Source organism: Neopelma chrysocephalum, unplaced genomic scaffold (assembly GCF_003984885.1).
Source record: "Neopelma chrysocephalum unplaced genomic scaffold, ASM398488v2 Primary Assembly neopelma1_42, whole genome shotgun sequence".
Classification (NCBI taxonomy): Eukaryota; Metazoa; Chordata; class Aves; order Passeriformes; family Pipridae; genus Neopelma; species Neopelma chrysocephalum.
Genome location: NW_020897700.1, coordinates 5271260 through 5288632, shown reverse-complemented (window position 1 = coordinate 5288632; position 17373 = coordinate 5271260).

Genomic DNA, 17373 nt, shown 5'->3' with positions numbered 1-17373 from the left:
AAAATAGCATCGATCCCACTTATAGGCAATGAATAATGTTATATTTCAATACAACTTCTTCACATCATGTCATTTTCTCTGTCACATGTTGCTAAGTAAAGATTACAGGAGAGAAGTCCCTTGAGGTAATGCATGGGTTTAATCTCAATTTGAAAAAGATTTGCATTGGGTCCATTGACCCTTCCACATTTAAAATGCCTTATGAAGTTGCCTGTGCTTGCAGGGGCCTTGACTAGATGTTTTTTTTTAGTCCTATGTTCAAATACATAAGTACTGTTGTTTTAAACTATGATGGCCCAACTATCCTTTAATTGTTTATAAGGAGAATCAGTTGTCTCTTCTTCTTTCAAACAAATGTTCCTTATATAACAAAAGAAATAGAACCACATCAGGTAAGTTCTTCACAAAGTCACATTAAGTTGTAATACAAAATACATGACTCTTGGAAGAATAGAAAGTTTAATTTACACAACGTTATACAATGAACAAAACTCATTTTTTACAAAATACCAAGCTGTTACGATGAATGCAGAAAGTTAAGCCAAGTGCTAGATAAATTTCAAACAAAGAAATGATAAATGACTGTAGTATGAAAGCAGGAGAGCTAAGATAAGAAAAACAAAAGGGACAGAGTTGGTGGACAAAGTAATTTTTTCTATTTTGTAAGATTATATTTATGAATAAATGTCTCCCATTCTTCCCAGGAAGAACATTAAATACCGGTGCAAAATATGAAATTAAGATGTCTTTGTGGACTATCTTTGGAAGTTTGATGTCACCCTCCAAATTTTATATACTTTTTTAATTCTAATCTATAGTACAAATTAGAAGTGAAGTGAAAGATAAATTTAAATAACACTTATTGGGCCAAAAATATTTCTGATCCATTGATTGCAGCTCTATAGTGCTTATACAGCTTTCAGTTTGGCAAATCTCCTTCTAACATGACAACTTTCTTAAGAACATCACAAGCTAAATTGTCACAACTCATTATTGCAGGGGATTAGACATAGTTTATTAATTACTTTATTTTACTGATGTATTTATTAAATAATTTAATTTTTTTTCTGATCAACTGGGAGTTTGCTCTCTGCTGCCTCTCTGAAGTATTGTTATTACTGGGAATAATTAGGAATTCTTTAGCTGGTAACACCAGTGAAACTAATTTTGCTTTTCAGTGCTTTGCACTTTGACATTCACTTCAACCAGCTTTGAATATCTGTTGCCTGATTAGATAGTAATTTTAATCTACTTTGCTAAGAGAGACACTTTGCACAAATAATTGAATAACAAGAGTTTGGTGTAGACAAAAGGTACATAATGAAAGGAAATGTCTAATGGAAATGCACAGCACACAGCATCTCAGTGAAGTATGTGTCTGAATGCATGAAAAATATTGTTAAGGTGAAACATACTTGTGTAAGGTTTTTTTAGTTACAGCAGTCACAGTTCTGACCTACACAGGAAATTTTAAGAAAATTATCTTTATAATTCTGTCTTTGATCTTCTTATTTTAAATCTAGTATTTTGTATTGTCTTGCTCCCAAGGAGAATGCATATATGAAACCTGAAATTAGGTGCTTTAACAGGCTTTGAATTACAGTACTCTTGAAAATCCATTAGATATGCATGCACGTGTGTGTGTGATTACATTTGGCAGACCAAATCTTATGTACATAGGAGTTAAACCTGGTAATGGATTTGCAGTTAAATTTGCAGAGTAGCATTCGTGTAAGCTCTGCTTTTAGTCAAAGTGAAAAGAACCAATATATTCTTGAATTCTATCATCACAGCTTTTTGTTGAAAATAGTGGTTCCAAGTGACCTTCTGAGAACAGTAGTGTATGATAGTTTATTCTAATATTTTTAAAGTGTTACAAAGTTTTTATGGCCTTTTGTAATGTTAAATAGGATAAGTTATTCTTGAACCTTAAAATAATTATTTACTTCAGCTTACTAGTAAGTTTTGAAAGTATATTTGGTCCATATGCATCAGTAGCCTAGTTAAAGCCAAACAGGCTTTGGCAGACAGTCATAGTAAGTCATTATAATTAGTTAAATCGCAATCTACGGTATTATTGAATGGATAGGAGTATATTTTTGAGTCTGACATGTTTACAGCCTGCAGAAGTTTAATACCAGTGTCACACTCTGTGAGTAACATCTTGTGTTTCTCTAAATGAAACTTACAATTTATGCTTTATTGCATATGGCATCCTGACTTGACTAATTTTCTTAGGGGATAGTGTATAAACTGGACAAGAACCCAGGATGATTTAAAGATAGCATTGTAAATCAGCACTTGCTCTGAATTCTATAATTACTCACCGATTGACCAAATAATTTCAAAACTTTGGAGGTGCAAAATTTTTCCTGTAGTTTGTATGGATGTTTTTATTAGTTATGTGAAATTATTAGTGCTAAAAAGACCAAGCAGAAGAGAGATATTAATTTTAGATGCATTTTTCTGCTAGTAGTTCACTTCTTCAAAGCATTGCAGACAACCTATAGCACAGATTTTAGTGAAGGAATAAGTCTCGTAAAATGAGTCCACCACAATTTACTTTTAATTTACTGAATTCGGTGGCATAGTCTGAGACTCAAAGTCACACAAGACAGTGCATCTTGTGTTGTTCTCATTTTGATAAGAAACCGTCTGACATTTTGAGAAATGACCTACTCTGTAATCATGATCAGAATATAAAAAAAGCTCTGTGATGCAAAATTGTTTTCTTATTCAAACTGGACTCCTGTTCATAAGCTATTAACTGAGTTGTGAATTTCAGCTGATAAAGTCAGGCTGAGGTTTTTTCACAAACTTGTCTTGAGGTATTGTAGAGAACCATATTGGCAGGATACTCAGGTGCACAGAATATGAATTCTTTTGGGAAAATGTGAACAAAATGAATAGCATTGTTATCCCTGTAAGAACTGGTTTCCAAGGGTGATTCCAAGGTTTTCTTCGGCGGTGGTGTTTAATATTGATGTTTTCTTAGAAACAACATATCACCGAAAAATATAGTTACAGCATATCTGTGCATATCAGTCAATGTAAACAAAGAGCGTATTAGTGAGCTTGCAGAAAAGTGAAAGAAAATTCAGTGTCTGCTATAAAGTTGAGATCTGAACTTACATCTATTTGATGCAGTCTAAGTAATTCGTTCCCAACTTCAGCAAAATCAGCTGCTTGCTTCCCCAAATATTTTGACAATGTAAAAAGTTTTACCATAATCCAGTGCAGTGGCCACGTTACAGATTTGAAGGTCAGTGTAACACCAGGAAATGTTAGTGGATGCTGCATAATAATAAAGGTGCTGGTGCTCTTTTGGCTTCCTGAAAATGATTGAGAGTATAAGACAACACTCTGTCCCCAGGAGATCTCTGTGCTAGATGGTAGTCACTCTGTGTTCATTCCTGATCTCCACAATCCTTTTAGACATGTCATGTTTCTGATTCTTTTGATAGAATCCTTTTGTTTTATAGAAATGTGAGAAATTTGTCTTTATTGTTCACTCTTCCATGGGCACATTTGCACTCAGGAATCGCTCTTCTATGTATACAGATTCTTTATGTCAACATCATATTATGTTATAACTTTCTAATGCCTTTCCATTTTTTTGTATTCATGTCATGATGTGAAACATTAGCAGATTGTTGTAGTTGTGAGCAAAGTCACCAGAGGAATTTTGGCAATGAACAAATTATTCAAGAAAGTAATTCTTAGTAATATATTTATTCTATCCAGTTACCTAAGCGTTAACTTTAGCATTATGAAACTATTTTGTCTGATGAGACTCACTTAAAAGTGGTACTAAAACTGCAAATCTGTATCAGCTGATTGAAGGAGTCAATCTTCCATCAGTATATTGCTGATTTGACAGAAAATAATGCTGAATAGGTAGTGTAAGCAAGACCATTTATGACTGAGAAGGACAGTTATGCAATTTATATGACCTAAATAAAAGAAATGTGATGGCTCCTTGAGGTGGAAAATTGCTTTAGAGTCAGTGTGTGAACTTCACTTGTTAAATATATGTAACCATTCTGGTTTTGGAAGATCTAGTCTAATTTCAATGTCTGTTAAAAAATGTTTCATATTTATAATACATAATAAAATGAAAATATTTTCAAAGAAATCAGATGGAAGCTTGTCTTTTATATTATGTCTTTCTTTAAAACATAGTTCAAATAGCTATTCTCCAGTTTTCTTTGAAGGCATAGAGTAGCGTCTATGTCTGTCTGTAGGTAGGGTCTTGCAACAGCTATGCAAAGATGAGATTAAAAAAATGAAAATGGTTATAGATTCCTGTAAGAGATTTTGCTTTTAATAACTTCAACTTTTTAATGTAGAAAATTCCTCCTCCTTTCTTCTCCATAAGAGTAAACTGATCAAACTGCTGTACTTGAACAAGATTGCTCTTCTCTTCTTATATCTGGGACACAGTTGTGAACCTCTGTACTGTTTTCTTTTATCTGGCATTTATCGGATTAACATTTGTAGCTGATGATTTGCTGAATTATTTTGTACCTATTATTCAATTTTTTTAATTTGGAAAACATTAATATTTAATCTGTTACACATACTCTTACTAAATAATTCTTCAAGAGGTATCTAAGTATTTTATATCTTCCTTTCTACATAGTAGGTCTGTAGAAACCTCTTCTAAATTATGTCAGGGCTCTTCTATGTCAACAGTTTGTTAAGAGCTTATCGAAACTCAATTAAGATGTTTTATTTCCTTGTTTGTCTGAAGATGATAATTGGAAGAATTTCTGTGCATGATATTGTTCTTGTTAAAATAGGGGTTTTTTTATTCTACGGACTACAAACACAGATAGAGTATACTGCCTGTTTTCCCCTGTAATTTTCATTATTTCTGGGAAATGGATGTGATTGTTGTTTTTGGATTATCTTGGAAACTAGAGATGTAGAATATTAATTAACTGGTGAGAGTAACAGTGTATCACTATTTCACTCTTATTTCTGCAACAGTTTTAACAATGTTGTGCGAAAATTTTCAAAAAATACTGCTGAATTAAAGTTATTTCAAATTACTCTTTATCTAGAACAAGACTAGGGAAACATTATCTCTTAATTAGTAGTGAATATGTTTATTACACATCAAGTAGAGATTTATGAAGCAGAAAGGGAAAATCTAGACAAAATATAATTTTGAAATTCTTTAAGAAGATGACTTTGACTGTTGAAAGGAGAATTGCATGCTTACCATTGAAAAATTTTGTGAAGAGGCCCTCCTAATCTATTGGATGCTCCAATTTTTGAGAGTGAAATTAAAAATAAAACCTGTGAAGAACAAAAAAAAGAATTGCAAAAAGGGATATTAGATGGAAATTAATTTAAATAGAGTTTGCTGTAAGAAATTATTATGGACAACCAAAGTTGATGGGAGCATAAAAGGAAAAAAAAGTAAAAGAGGACATCTTAGTACATGAACTAAAAAAACCCCCAACAAACCAGAACAAAAAAAAATGCCAAAACTTAAACCCTTGTTACCTTATCAATAATTGTTCATGCTGCTCATCTAATATTAATAGTTTAACTGTAAATATAGTTATAAAAATTAATAGTACCAAGCAAGTATTCTGCTTTTATAGTGGTCGTATTTTTATTGGTGAGGATGACGGATTTTTCTTCCTATTTTCAGCCAAAAGATATGCAGAAAAAATATAGAAAACGATTCCTAAATAATTCAAAATTCTGAAGAGTATGGTTTTACAGTGTAAGAAAAGCATCTCCATAGAGATACATTTCTTCCAATATAAAGGGAATATTGAGTTTTAAAGGACTATTTAGTCCACTGTTGAAAGATGTCCCTAGAATGAATGGGTATTAGTGGGTGAACCTCCCAAAATTATGGTTGACACTGTTTATTCAAGAAAGATTTAGCAGCAGAAAAACCTATCAAGTATAATATTGGGCTTTACATTGGATGTATTCCAATCAACCCCAGTTTTTTTTCTGGAATGTCAGTCAGCTGAGAACAAGTCATACTTCAGTTAAATACAGATTACTGATTTCAGTAGCTGATGCAATCATGCAAGATTCTTGAGTTTCAAGGTTTGTTATCTTTTATAGCTTTTGTATATCTGCGAAAAGTTGAAAAATACTTAGTTTGATGTATTCAGTCCTCATGTGTTTTTATTCAACCTTTGTATTTTCTCCACTTTTAAGTACATTTTAAAAGATGATTTAAACACATTTACTGACACATCTCTTAGGTTTATTTTTCTCCAGTACAGCCATGTCTTCCTTGTGTTTTACAAGCAGCTCTAGGTAAAGCATAGAACAGACAAGCATTCTGTGACTCTCTAACCATGTCGAATGTCCTGCAGTTTTTATACAGGGCAGCACAATAGTTTAAGGTGCAATTCAGACATGTTTTTTCTGGGCCTCCCTAGAATCAGAGCTTCAGGATTGATTAATGTCCCTAATTTTGATGCAGCTGTTATCCAATTACACATTCAAACCCACAGTATTTCTTTTAAAATAATGCATTGATTATATTTGACATTCACTGATGTTGTAGGTACTAATAAAACTGCTGTTCTGCTCATGCTCATGCGAATGACCTAGCACTACTTCCAGGTCATTAAGCAAGCCCACCAAACAAGAAAAAAAAACTTGTTCTCTTTTCATAGTCTTTGGATCAGCGTGAAAATCCACACAGTAACATGAAAAGAGGTCAAACTCAACAAGACCTCGCATTTAACACTTTCACACTAGACTTTACAGTATTTATCTGAAAACTTTTAATTATAACTACTGGTGTGATATTGCCTGAGGCTTTTAAAGCATTGTTTAGTTTGGAAGAAATCTAAAGTTCACACACCATAAAGTAGGAGGAAAACAAATGGTTCTCCCCTGTGTTTCTTCAATTCTGCACAAGCTGTCTAACCAACAATGCATCATTTGTCCTTGGTGTGAATTTAAGAAAAAACCCAATTGCAGATCCTTAGGAAAGCTCATCAATTAGAGTTTCAGAGAGTAGTCCAATGTACTTCTGCAGTTTGACAAAGTAAGGGAGTACTTTCTGTTTTCGCTTATCTGAACAGTCCTTATCCCCATAGTAATGTCAGTTCATTCAATGAATTGTGGAGCCAACTGCTGTGCTAGTAAGGAAGTATTATATGGTTAAAGGGTCAGGAAAAAGTGTCTCTAACTGGGGGATTGAAACTGTTAGGTCATGAGCAAAAGCTCCTACTTGCTGCAGAATACATTAGCAACAAATAAGGTTGGAGGATGTCATTATTTTGGTTCCTTTCTGTCATGAGCTGTTGGAGAATTTTGTTTTATGTTGCCAGTGTTTTGAAATTGTAGCAGATGATTATCATTACAGTGCATCCTAAACCATGTGTTACTGAATGTCTTTAAATTTCTGTTCTAGTATATTCCTCTCACTGCCATTATGGTTGCAAAGATCTTAGTGTCAATTCAGCTAATTGTAGAAGCTGAATGATGTTGTCTAACTTCCAGTGATGCAGAAGAAAATATGCACTTTCATTCTGCTATTATGCAAATTGAATTTTCAAACTGAACACTAAAAAGTCTTTAGTTCACAGCATATTTTAGACATAAATTTAAACAAGGTGCCAAACGGTGACATTCAGAATAAAGAATTATATAAGTAGGTTGCTGAGCTTGTTATCTGTAATGCACTGGGCATTCTGAGGCTATAAAGCGATATAATACTACAACTAACCCTTTTGTAGTATCAGAAAGATAGTTTATTTTCTTACCTTGCAACATTAGCCACCTGTGTCAGTTTTCATTCTATTCTCTATGTGCACTGAAGGAATCAAAAGTAACTGTCAGATGTAATCTCTTATATTTGTGATGATTTCTTACAGTCAGGTTTTATCAAAACTGTGTGAGAAAATAAAATCCTTCCTTTAAATCTGTCACCTCTAGGATAACTTTAAGGATGTGGTAAGTGTTACTCTCCTTTTGGTTAAATCCAGACCTTGCTAATGCTACTTTTGAATTACTGATCTCATAAACCAGCACCTCCTGGACCCCATTTGACTGTTGCATATGAAATCCTGCTTTCCTCAGGTTTTTCTCTTGTGGTTGATAGTCTTCTATGAACAGGGACTTTAAAAATGCCAAAACATGCTTCCTACATTCACTTTCCTTTTTGACAGTGACCTGCCAGTAGGTGCTACTTTTGACTAGATCAGAAGACAGAAATAATTATTTGTGTGTTTGTAAAGAGAATACCTGAGGAAGTGGCTATACCTATACTAAGATACACATACTTTGAGAATTTGCATTGTCTGAGAGTAAACGTTGATCTAACGCAGTTCAAATATGGTTTAGATTACTTCATTCTTCTTTAAAAATAAAGAGTAAATAGTAATTTCTGGGTAGTAAACATTGTTTATGATTTGGTAGAATAGTTTTCAGGAGTTAAATATAAGCAGTAAAATGAAAGTGCTATTTTAAAAGTTAGCTACAAATCCATGAAATTTCCTGATTTTTTTTCTTCTTAATATTAGTACACTTACCAGTTTTGTTGTGGTTTAACCTCAGCTGGAAGCTAAGGCTCAGACAGCTGCTCGCACTCTCCCCCTGGTGGGATGGGGGAGACAATCAGAAGAATAAAGAAAGAGAAAACTCTTGGGTTGAGATAAAGACATTTAATAGCTAAAGAAAAAATCATTCACTTAAGCAAAGCAAAGCGAAGAATTCATTCACTATTCTTCCCATCCAGAGGCAGGTCTTCAGCCATCTCCAGGAAAGCAGGGCTCCATCACATGTACTAGTGACTTGGCAAGACAAATGCCATGACTTTGAACATCTTCCCCTTCCTACTTCTTCCCTCAGCTTTATATGCTGACCGTAATGCCATATGGTGTGAAATATCCCTTGGGGATATTTCATATATATATGTGGATATAAAATTTGGGTCAGCTGTCCCCTCCCAACTCCTCGTGCACCCCCAGCCTCCTCGCTGGTGGAGGGGGTGAGGACCAGGAAAGTTCTTGGCTCTGTGTAAGCCCTGGTCAGCAATAATGAAAATATCCCTGTGTCATCAACACTGTTTCCAACACAAACAGAACACAGCCCCATATCAGCTACTTTAAAGAAAATTAACTCTACCCCAGCCCAAACCAGCACAAGTTTTTACAGCTGATAAAAGTTTTGACTGCCAGTGCAAAGGCAAGAGTTCCTTGAGGCAAGCACTGCCATGTTCATCTTGTACATAGCATATGCATTTTTTTATGTTTAGTGAGACATTTTGTTAGGTTTTGTGACATAGTAGTAAGATGTTCTTACTGGCTCTGACACCTTCAGAAGGCTGCCTTCATGCTTTTGAATAATGTAACCAATTTTTGGATGGAGTAAACTCAACTAGTGTGCTTTGGTACACTGAGTGATTTTGCACTATTACCTCTACAACATTCTTCACTGTCACAGCTGTGATTCAAAAAACATGTTAAACCCAAAATTTCCTCTTTGTGTAACACAGAGTGATTTTGAGAGGCCATTCTCCTTTGAAGCAGTTTGTGACTCTTTTCCATCATCTGTCAGAGATGGAATTTGCAAACCTTCAAGGTATTCTGTATAGCTCACCATCTTGGACGTGTTTGTGGAGAAGATAAAGGTTGTAACAACACTTTTTCTCGTGATTTAATTGTTCATTAATTTGGGTTGTGAAGGATGATAGTTTCAAGTAATTCACTATAACTGATAGCTACTGCATTTTTAAAAATCATTGCTGGAGTCATAGAACAGTACTAATTTTCCTAAGTAAAATGTACTTCATTACTGAAGCAAATGAACATGTGCATGTTGTGCCGCGGCCCCAGGCACCCCCAGGCGCATGCATGTGGCGTGGCCCGGCCCTGGCTGCTCGGAAGTGGAAAGGAGCGAGAGAAAGGGAGCTTCGCCAGTGCGGACTGTGCCACCGTGGGAGATGAGAGGGGGAGCCTGGAACACACAGAAGAGAAGGACAACTCTAAACCTGGGCAGATGGAGCTCGTTCAGCCCTGTAAGGTCATCCATCTAAGAGAAGGTCACACTAATTAAACCTACGTCCTGAGGACCTCGCTGCCACTGTCCAAGCTCGCTCGGCCCTGGCAGATGAACCTTGGGATTAAAGGGTGGGTTCAGTTCCATGCTCACTGCTTCTCGCCTAAAAAATCCATTGCGCAGGCTTGAAGGCCTTACTCACATTTGCAAAGCCCTGTATCGACATCCTCTACAAATGCAGTCACACAAAGATCAAAAGACAATGGCATATGCACCTGCCTCCAAAGGTGTACCCAAATTAACTCTGGCATGCTGGAACATCAGAACCATGCTCGATTCTGTGGATAGTGGACGTCCTGAGCGATGTTCTGCCCTGATTGCCCATGAACTGTCACGTCTCAACATTGACATTGCTGCTCTCAGCGAAGTTCACCTTCACGAGGAAGGCAGCCTCAGACTGTGCCGGTTACACATTCTTTTGGTCACGTAAACCCAGAACTGAAAAGCATATCTCAGGTCTCGGCTTCATGATCAAAAACTCTATTATTCCTAAACTCGAAAATCTGCTGACAGGTCACTCTGACCGCATTATCTCCCTACGCCTTCCACTACACAACAACCAACACGTTGTCCTCTTTAGTATATATGCCCCAACTCTCCAAGCTGACCCTGCTGAAAAAGATAAATTTTACACCGACCTGCGCCGCCTTACCCAGAAAGTTCCTGCAGATGATAAGATCATTATCCTTGGTGATTTCAATGCCAGAGTAGGAAAGAACTTTGAAGCCTGGAAAGGAATATTAGGCAAGCGTGGTGTTGGAAGCTGCAACAATAATGATCGAATTCTAATTCTGTGTGGAGCAACAGCTCACCATCACTAACATTATCTTTCAGCAGAAAAGTAGTCTGAAGACAACATGGATGCATCCCAGATCCAAACATTGGCACCTCATCGATTATGTCTTGATGCAACGGAGAGATGTTTGCGATGTCCACCACACCCGTGTCATGCCCAGTGCAGAATGCCAAACAGATCATCAACTGGTGTGCTGTAAACTTAAACCTCAATCTTAAATTCAAACCTAAAAGGGGCAGTATCCCAAGGAGGAGACTCCAAGTTAACAATCTTCAGTCAACCACAGTGAGAAACAAATTCCAGACTAATCTTCAAACTATGCTTGATAACCTTTCCACGGATTCTACAGATACCTCTCCTGAAACACTCTGGCACCAACTTAAAAACAGCATCCTGCTGTTTTCTCTGAAGAAACCTTAGGGTTCTTCCTCAAGAAGAACAAAGACTGGTTCGATGAAAACAATCAAAGACTGGTTCAATGAAAACAATCAAGAGATCCAGGAATTGTTGAGGAAGAAGAGAACCGCCCGTCAAGCACACCTTGCACTGCCATCCTGTCAAGTAAGCAAAACAGCCTTTCGCATTACATGCAGCAAGCTCCAACAGAAACTCCGTGACATCCAGAACAAGTGGTGGATCAGTCTAGCTGAAAAAACACAATTATGCACAGACACTGGTGATCACAGAGGATTCTATGAAGCCCTGAAAACAGCATATGGGCCTACATACCAAGCTCAAAGTCCTTTACTCTGATGGTCAAACGCTTCTGACAGATAAAACCTCCATTCTGAATCGATGGTCTGAACACTTTCAGACCCTTTTCAGTACTAGCCATGTAGTCCAAGACAGAGCCATTTAGTCCATCACACAACAACCGGTGAAGTATGAATTGGATACTGTCCCCACTTTAGGTGAAACCCTTAAGGCCATTCAGCAGGTGAAAATCGACAAGGCAGCTGGGGTTGATGGAATTCCACCTGAAGTCTGGAAACATGGGGCCCTCGCACTCCATGCTAAATTTCACGAGTTCGTACTACGCTGTTGGGAACTAGGCGAACTACCATCAGACCTTTGAGATGCAGTCATCATCACCCTATATAAGAAGAAAGGAATTAAATCAGACGTCGATGATCAGGACGGTATCTACATTCGATATTGTACTGATGGAAGCCTTTTCAACCTAAGGTGACTGAAGGCCCACACTAAGACCTTAAACCATCTTGTCCGGGAACTGCTCTATGCTGATGATGCCACCCTTGTCGCTCACACAGAAGCAGCTCTGCAGCGTTTAACATCCTGCTTTGCAGATGCTGCTGAGCTCTTTGGGCTGGAAGTCAGTTTAAAGAAGACAGAAGTTCTCTATCAACCAGCACCTCAGCAAGTCTTCCATCATCCCCATTTCACCATTGGCCAATCAGAGCTCAAATCAGTCCAGCAGTTTAATTACCTAGGTAGCCTCATCTCCTCGGATGGTAAGATTGGCGGAGAGATAGACAACAGGTTAGCGAAGGCATATAGTGCTTTTGGAAAACTCCATAAATGAGTTTGGCATAATAAACACTTGAAGAAAAGTACCAAGATCAGTGTTTACAGAGCCATTGTGCTGTCTACTCTTTTATCTGGATCCGAATCATGGGTCATCTTCCGCCACCACCTGCGTCTCTTAGAACACTTCCATCAACGCTGTCTCCGTACAATCCTAAACATCCACTGGTCAGATTATGTGACCAATACATCTGTTCTAGAATAAGCAGCAGTCACAAGTATTGAGGCCATGTTGCTGAGAACACAGCTGTGCTGGGCAGGGCACATCTCAAGGATGAAGGACCACTGCCTCCCTAAGATCATGCTTTATGGTGAACTTGCCACTGGCTGCCGCATGAGAGGAGCCCCAAAGAAAAGATAAAAGGACTCCCTGAAACAACATCTCAGCCTTGGCCATATTGATCCCCATAACTGGTCTACTCTGGTCTCAAATCGGGAGGCCTGGAGACACACCATCTATAACGCTGCTGCTTCCTTTGAGAATGCACGCAGGATCACTCTCGAGCAGAAAAGACAATGCAGAAAGAACCGTGTCTTGCAGAATATACCACCTAAGGAGTCTTTCTGCTGTGCCTTTTGCAATCGGACATGTCTGTCTCGTATTGCCACCAGTGTGCTGTGTAACAAACGTGGATAGAGCCTTTCCCAAATCTTCATTCGCGAAGCCTAGCCATGATGATGATTGAAGCAAATGCAAAAAAAAATTAAAAAATTCCCCAACCCATTATGGGAGTGCAGGGTACACATATCTTAAGGGCATAGAGACCAAGGACAGATTTTATATCTTAACCAAAATTATCATGGAAATTCCCCCATATGTCAGTTGTGTGCAGATATGATCTGATTCACATGTAAAGTTATGGTACAGACACTGTAAGGTTATCTGTGTATGGTAACAAAACGTCTACTACTATGTTCTCTAGTTTACACTGGAGAAGTAGCTGCCAGGTTGGTACTACCTCTGAAGTAATTTATACCATGTGTAAATTGTGCATAAGTTATGCAGTGTAATGAAGTAATGTTATGGCTCCAGAATCAGCTGGAGCTTTTCACTTTTATTCCTTTGTTATAATCCCAATAATCACTATGGAAAGAAACTGCTTCAAAAGAATGATGTGAGTTGGCCTCTGTTAATTTCTTATCTATGCTTTTTTTTTTCCTTTAGAAAAGAAAGAGCCCTGAAATGTCTCTAAAAGGAAATTAACTAGTCACACTTTCTACCAGCTGGCAGTTTATCTTCAGAAAGATTGTTCTTTGATGTTGTATTTAATGTAACACCCCTGGTGGCCTAGTGGTTAGCATGCGGGACTCTCACCGCTGCGACCCAGGTTCGAATCCCAGTCCCCCCGGGCAGATGGAGGTCGTTAGCCCTGTGAGGCCATCCATCTATGAGAAGGTCACTCTAAACAAACCTACGTCCTGAGGACCTCACTGCCATTGTCCAAGCTTGCTTGGCCCCGGCAGATGAACCTTAGGATTAAAGGGTGGGCTCAGTTCAGCGCAGGCTGTGTCTCACCTAAAAAATCCATTGCGCAGGCTGGAAAGGTAAAAGACCTTTCCCCAAATCTTCGTTCGCGAAGACTGGCCATTATTAATGTAACACATTGCCCAAATGCTGCCTCCTTAGTGATGGACAGATGAAATGCATCATACTGCTGTAATACATCAAAGCCTTCCTCACTTTGACCACAGAACCATAGTATGGCTTGGGTTGGAAGAGACCTTAGAGATCATCTTGTTCCAACTCCCCTGCCATGGACAGGGACACCCTTCATTAGACCAGGTTGTTCAGAACGCCATCCAACCTGACCTTAAACACATACAGGGATGCAGAATCTACTTCTCTGGGCAACCTGCTCCAGTGCCTCACTACCCTCACAGTAAAGAATTTTTTCTTAACATTTAATCTAAATCTACTCTCTTTCAGTTTAAAACCATTCCCCTTGTCCTGTCACTACATGCCCTTGTAAATAGTTCTCTCCATCATTCTTGTATGTTCCCTGAAGGTGCTGGGAGGCTGCAATTAAGTTACCCTGAGCTGGATGTACTCCAGGTGGGGTCTTACAAGAGCAGAGTAGAAGGGCAGAATCACCTCCCTTAACCTACTGGCCATGCTGCTTTTGATGCAGCCCAGGACATGATTGGCTTTCTGGGCTGTGAGTATGCATTGATGGCTCATGTCCAACCTGTCACCCACGGGACCTCCAAGTCCTTCTCAGCAGGGCAGCTCTCTATCTGTCCGTCTCCCAGCCTGTATTGATACCAGTGGTGGCCCTGGCCCAGGAGCAGCACCTTGCACTTGGTCTTGTTAAACTGCCTGAGATTCCATGGACACACTTCTTGAGCTTGTCACAGTTCCTTTGGATGGCATCCCATCCTTCAGGAGTGTCGACGGCACCACTCAACTTGGTGTCATCTGCAGATTTCCTGAGGGTGCACTTGATCCTTTAGTTTATGTTGTGATGTTGTCCTATAACCACCTACTCCTTTATTAATACTGCAGTTTTCTGCTAATTTCTGTTTGCCACAGATCTGGCTTAGATGCATTGGGCTGTGCCAGTTTGTATTTTTTCAGATACTTTGTTCTAGCATACTCTGTATTCTAGTGAGAAAGCTGTACTTACCTTAAAGTGAGAATATTGTATCTTTTACACTTTCTTCTGTGCTCGTACACCAATCATAACTGCATAATTGCTGCTTCTTAGACATAGTGTTGTAAGATATGTAATCACATCAAATCTTTTGAGTGATTCTGTAATTATGTTTCATTTATTGTCTTTGCTGAGATGTAGTATGAATATGCATAATCTCGCTCTCCTTGATTAGCTGTTTGACAAATGCTGTTTTAGAATCAACAGCTAAAATGAGAAGAATTGAAAAATTTTAAAACTCAATGGACAATACATTCTTCTTGTGAAAATCAGTATTCCAGTGGGGTAGTAGAGGAAAATAGGATTTCAGGTTTGTAATGAGCAGCTGGGTACATATTGCTGTGCAGCTAAAGAAAAAAAAAGTGAAAATATAGGATAGGACAAAGAACTTAAAACACAAAGTTGCTAAAGCCATCTACCATCACAGCATGGTTTCTAAAAAAAACCCACAATGGTAATAAAAAACCCTAAACAAACCCAACATACGTGTATATGAGGGAAAGTAAGAAGAGCAGAGAAAAAAAGTAACTCCTCACAACTCATCTCTGTGTTTCTGTCAGAAGCTTGAGTCTGGATTTTGTAAAGTTCTTCAGTTGTTTAGAAGTTCCTAAAGTACTCTTTCTGTACTGCTGAAGTGTTTGGTGTGAAGTTTATCAGAAATAGCAACTGAAAAGACATTTTCTGACAGGCTTTGGTGTTCTCTTTCTATTGGGTCTATGCTAACCTACCTCCACTGACATGAGGAACCTGAATTAGAAAGAGTAAGATAGTATTTTAAGATAGTGTTAATGTAAGAAGGGATAGACTTCAGTTGCATGACTGGCTGTTTTGGGTTTAAAATTCAGTGTGGTGTACTCTAATAATATTGCCTATTAGCAAATCAAATTTTTGGTGCTTGGAACACCCTCCATACATACACAGAAACCTGTATATGGAAATAAAAAGTAGGTAAAATAGCTATACATTTGTATTCTAGTTTGCACATTACAGAGATATCCCCTGTTTGCTGTCTATACAAGACAATATTCTTTGTCTACCAAGATTCTTTTGGTAATTTTTTTCTAATGACTCTCCTGCTTTGTTTCAGATTTATGATATGATGTTGGCTATTATTTATAAAACAATATATTTAGTCATATTTAGTCTTGCTTCTAAGGCTTTTTTTTCTAGATTTATGTCCAAAATAATTAACTTGAATTCAGACTATTTCTATGAGATCTAAAGTAGTCCTTAATCTAATATAGTGACATTTGAAACAGTGCAGAATTCTTTTACAAAGCAGCTTACAATATTATTAAATATGTTTACCACGTGTAGCCAATTCCAAAAACCTCCCTGTAAGTTGCTGCCAAATTCTATAAAAGGATCATTAAATGAACCATGGAATGGACACTTGTTTTAGTGTTCTGTTTACACTAAAAGGAAAAAGAAAATAAAATGGCTGAGGGCAATAATGGCTCTTTTAACTGGCCTTAAATTCATTCAGATTAGAAACATTATTATAGTTGCATGGCAGTGTTCCTGTGTATGACTGTATTCCTCATCCCTCCACTAAGTACCTGAGACCGTGATTTGTGTCCAATTAAACTTGCTCTCTAACACCCGAAGATGCTAGATCTTTGCTGGAATTAACATGTATTTAAACTATCCTACTTTGAGACCTTATCAAGGTTTTAGCAGTGAGGAGAAAAGAGGAAATGGATTCCTCCTGTGGTAACTATCATCTTTCTTCCTCTTTCACTCACTGAAGATAGTATTAAATTTTTTATATTTCCTGTTTAAGTTTTCCGGTGAATATGGAATACAAGAATTAATTTAATTTGTCTTCTAAGCCTTGTTCCTATGTATAAATTTCTATCATCAGCTTCTTATGGTTCAGCTGCTTTCCTTGTTGATCTCTTCCACTTCAAGTATTTAAATAATCTTGTATTGTTTACATTCACTTCCAGAACAATACTATACTCACTGACAGTTTTATGTTTCTAATGGATTTTAGAACATTTCTGCTTGGCTTCATCTTTGTCTCTTTAAAATTATGTGTACTCAGTCTGTCATTTACTAACTTTTTTGTAACAGAAAATATAGTATATCCTGGTAGGACTTCAGTGTTTACAACGTCTGATTGATCTTAAATAGTTTGATGCTTTTAAATACCTAGATGCATCCTGAAACTGAATGTGTATTCTCTGGTAAATCCCCAATTTGCAGCAAAATCCATATTAGTAGTTTCATTATCTTAACCAATTCTTTTCATTAAAGTCAATATCTTTCTGATATTTCCTCTCAGAAATTCAAGTGTTCTCATTTTTTTCCTCCTGAAACAAAAGA